Below are 4,909 nucleotides of genomic sequence, written 5' to 3'. Positions count from 1 at the left end.
TAAGGCGTTTCCTGTTTAAGAAACGCCACCAACAATTATTTAAATAGAATATTTATTAAATATTATATTTACTAGAAAACTATTATTTAAATGATATATATTTATATAAATTAGTTAGGTGGCGTTTTCACTGAAGAAACGCCACCATTAATTAAAATATGAATTAAATATCACATATATTAAAAAATAATTAAAAATAGATAAATATTTAAATCAGATAAATAAAAATTATCAGGTGGTGTTTTCTTAAGAAGAAATCAAAAGTTAAGATTAGTTAAATAAATTATTTTTTAAATATTATATTTATTATGAAATAAATGTTGAAAAAATATATTTGTAATTTCATATTTTTAGTTTTAAATTGTTGTGATTTATTAATAATGATTATTAATTAACTACTTAATTTGTATTATAATATGTTCTAAAATTAATGATAAATTTTAAGAATTATTATAATAATTGTATTAATAAGTGTAGTAATAATAATTATAATTGTCACAATGAATAAAATTATTTTTTGTAATATTATCATAATTATTAGGTGACGTTTCATTTTGAAACGTCACAAAATTATTTAGTAACTAAAATTGTGGCATTTCATAAAGAAAACGCCACTTCATGTTATTTAAAAAAAAACTGTAAATAAAAAATAATTGATAAGCACCACCTAATATATTTCAATTTTCATTTTAATAGTGTTTCATTTTTAATTGTTATAAAATGTATGCTACCAAATTTTATTTTTGTAATACTGGTGTGTGCAATAATTTCTACTTGTATTAATTATTAGAAACACACACATTGTTTGTGCTTCCTTTTGTTTTTTTTTTTTCTTGATTGTTTATAGGAATCCTTTTATTGAAAGCAATCTTATTCGAGACATAGTTGAGTACTAAATGTAATCATCTTTTCTAGCTGGAATTCAAACATTAATTCAACATATTGTGAGAAATTAGCCCCTTTCATTCGACTCAATTTTCGTTGGTTGTCCGCACTCTCTTTAACAAATCCAAAAGTTGTAACAGTGGTTTTGCAACCACCCAATTTTTTTAAAATTCGTTTATTAATGCTCATTTATTTTAGGAGAGCTGAACCAAGATGAATTAAGCACATGCTATGAGAAAGTTAAGCAACTTTCATAAAACCTTTTTTGAAAATCTACCAAGTGCAAATCACATGTTGTAGAAAATGAATGGAAAAAAAATGGTCAACTAATGGTTATTTTTTGTAATTTTTGAAATCATTTTTTGGTGAACTAAAAGTCAAAGTTAATTTTTGTTAACTATAAGTCTAGGAGTATTTGGGATTTTAAACCCATTTTTGATACAACATTTCCCTTAAACATTTGAAAATAGAGTAGTCTGACCCCTACTATTAAAAAGGTTAACTTTGATTGCCAGTTGACTAGAAAATGAAAAAAAAATAACCTTAAAAATTAGTGAAAATAACCAAAAAAATTACTCACGAGGATCCAAAAAATTATAGAAAAGTACCAAGAAAATTTTATTGGCCCTTATTTGTCATTTAATTTTCTAATCAACTGACGATTAGAGTTAACATTTATTGATTGTAGAGGCTAGGTTGCTCCATTATCAAAAGTAAAAGGGGAACATTATATTACATCAAAAATGAATTTATGATCCTAGATGATTCTAGACCTATAGTTTAAGGGCTAATTTACTCTTTTACCCTTTGTAATTTAAGGGGACCTAATCGATATTAACTTTCTTATAGAGTCCTTTAATATAATTTTTGAGTCAACTAATAGTGGAACTTAACCTATTTAATGATGAGAGCAAAATTGCATTGTTGTCAAATGTTGAAGGATGATATTACACCACAAAAAATGTAAAATACCATATGAATAGTTGAAAGACAAAAATGCCTTTAATCCTAAATTCTAGTGTGCTTCAATACATACATGTCAATTCAACTCTTGAAAGAGACTGGAACATGAAAAATGGATATATCCAAATCGTAGAGAGAGTACAGAAACAATCCGAAACTTGCTTTAGCTAACATCAAATAAGGGAAAGACAAAGCCTACTACATATTATGATACACATTTCATCCAAATAATTATAGCTGAACTTTTGGCCCAAAAACAATTATAGCTTAACTAGTTCAAGGAAGAAAACCTGATGCATGGTCTCAGATGGTGGAAATGATCGTGGGCTTATATATAGTTGAAGAGAGCAATCAGAAGGCAACACCAGGCCCACCCAACTTTTCTTCAATCACTTTGGACAATGTCTCTTCCATCCAAGGGCTAAAATGATTCACCCAATCTCCTACTTCACCTTTCCTAAAGAAGTCTTTTTATCATGTAACTGCAAATATTTTCCTGTCTTGTTTGCCTCCAAATCCTTCATCTTCTCAAAGCAGCAAAGTTTAATTATATCCTCAATAACACCGTTGCCTTCCTCCTCCGAGTTAAATGGGCAATTCAAGAACTCAGCCACTCTTTTCAAGTGAAACTTGATATCTCCTTTCAAATCCTCGTACTTTAAAAACAGAACCTTGTTTGGCGTCTCTTTGCTTACCTTCCAATGACCCAAAATATTTGCCCAAATGGACCAAACTCGTGCAACCCTTTGGAATATCTATTGAAGGCTTCTTCACATGATAGTTTAGGAAACGATGGTGGTAAAACATTGTTCATGAAGCATCAAAAAGACACAGAAGTGTCAATTGGGTTACAACAAATATAGATTATCTTGCATTTGCACTTGGTAATTGAATCAGGCAATGAATGAAATGGAACATGGGTACCAAAAAGTCATGGTTCAGGCGTGTTGGAGAGGTCTGGAAATTGGTTATTTTTATAAAGGTTGAACTCAAAGAAAGGAACAAGGTCATGGGCAAAGGAGTTGAGCAAAGGATGGTTATTATTCTTTGCTGGAGAACAATTTTTGCGATTCACAATGGCAAAAGTAAGGGCCTTAAACCAAGTAGTGCCAGACTTTGGTGCGGAAGCTATAATAATATCACTGTCTTTTGCTTGGAAGTGTTTTTGAAAAGATATCATACCTTGAATTAGAGCTGGTCCACCAAATCTGTTGGTAGAGATAAATGTATGGCAAAAACCAACCCTTCTCCCTGGGAAGAGAATGAAGCAGTTGCTTACATTCTTGGCTAAGCTGTTCATGTTCTTCATCATAAGCTTCGTTCTCAAACTCAATATTTGAGTGGCTTTTTGTTATGGATGTGGCGCGAGTTTCAGCCATTGAAATTCTGACATAGTTAAGTAACTTTTAATTATTTATCGGAGTTGGGATATATACTCATCACTACGGTTGATAGATTGGGCCAAGTGAGAGCAAAAGCCCAGCTAGGGTTAAATAATTATTTATTTAATTAAATAATTAGTAGTGGTTACCAGAAGAGGGAGCACTTATATAACGACCTAAATCCCTATTACGATATATGGGAGGAGGTTCAGCATTTTCAGAATATACGGCATAAGGACTCTCATCTGCATCTCTCATCTTTCTCTTAGTGCATCTACTATATATGAAACTCTGTTCGAGGTTCATGACTTTAATTGGGTTCCCATGCGAGGTTGAAGAGAGGTTTATCGTCCCGGGATGTATGTTTAAACATGTTTATTAGAGATACACAATCTTGGTAATTTTTAGTATTATATTTCTCTACATAACTATTCATGAAAAATTTTTAATTTATAATAAGGAAACGACTTTTTTAAAAAATCATCTCTATTTTAAAAATAATCCAACATCCTGATCATCATGTAGCAGTACGGACTATGATCTCCTTTTCTTTGTTTGCTAATATGTAGTACCTCACTTTCCACGTAGGTTGCCTCGTCTTTTTGCTCCTCACTTTGGGCATGGCTGGATCACTGCGGTATGACTCTGAACTATTTCACATACTCAGTGATAGGTCCTTTTTTTGTGACTGCTTATTCTAATAATCACAATATATAATTAGTGTTCAATCTTTGCTATAGATAACAAAAGGGAGAATGCCAGGTTAATTTTTTGAAAAAAAATTAAATATCAATTTAAATAATTATAATTTTTGGAGTTGTGATTGAAAATAATCAATCATTTAAAATTTAAATGCAGCCCTCAATTTAGAATTTAAATTGATATTTGCAACTATCTAAATCAATATTTGACAACTCATTTTTTAGAATATTTTTGTGATCTACTGTTATTAATTTTTTATTTTGGTATTTTACTGTCCTTCTCCCAATAACGGAAACTTGTGAGCTGTTTTCTTATGCCAATCTACTTTCTCTGTCTCTGGCTTGACCAATAGCAAATATATATGCCTCTGCATCTCATGCTTAATGTTCCCAATAATTATTATACAAATCCTCATGTTATGATTATTGGAGACTCATGGGTTACTTAAATTTCAAGGACCCATACATGTTACATACCTCACTTATAACTTGTTCATTATGCAATTAGAAGTGAAAGAGTACAGGACTAGCCAGTGTTAATTTGAAGCCCCTCAAGATTGAAAATTCATTTATCTTAGTTACACACCCTTTGGTTACTATTCATTTGATAACTTCTAATTTTTCAATAAACGTTGAAAAATTATAACTAAATCAAAAAAAACTATATGATGGTTCTCTAAATATCTATTGAAAGTTCTTGAAGTCCTTTGCATAATAAAAAATTACTCTTAGCCTTTACTCGTCCCAAACAGTACATGTATTGTTTTTCTAACAAAATTCATAACGTGAGTCTTTCACATTCAACTTACGTGGTATGGGACTTGTTGGAAAGCTCTGTGTTTAATTCTCATGATAATTGTACATTGTTTACTATATATTGTACAGTGAACCTAAACTGCACAGACTTGATCATGCATAATTAATAAAATCCTGGTTTCATTTCTATTCTGCAAATCCAAAATTAATAAAAATACATTA

The 4,909-nt window shown here is 30.4% G+C and overlaps 1 pseudogene; it reads right to left on the bottom strand.

Moving 5' to 3' along the window:
- Positions 1-2,199: 2,199 nt before the first annotated feature.
- LOC129314056 (cytosolic sulfotransferase 15-like) lies at positions 2,200-3,227 on the bottom strand (annotated as a pseudogene).
- Positions 3,228-4,909: the final 1,682 nt, after the last annotated feature.

The sequence above is a fragment of the Prosopis cineraria genome, unplaced genomic scaffold (assembly GCF_029017545.1).
Source record: "Prosopis cineraria cultivar Desert tree isolate PC_DT_omini unplaced genomic scaffold, ASM2901754v1 PC6, whole genome shotgun sequence".
Classification (NCBI taxonomy): domain Eukaryota; kingdom Viridiplantae; phylum Streptophyta; class Magnoliopsida; order Fabales; family Fabaceae; genus Prosopis; species Prosopis cineraria.
Note: the sequence above shows the minus strand (reverse complement) of the source record. Positions and strands in the feature narration are given on the sequence as shown.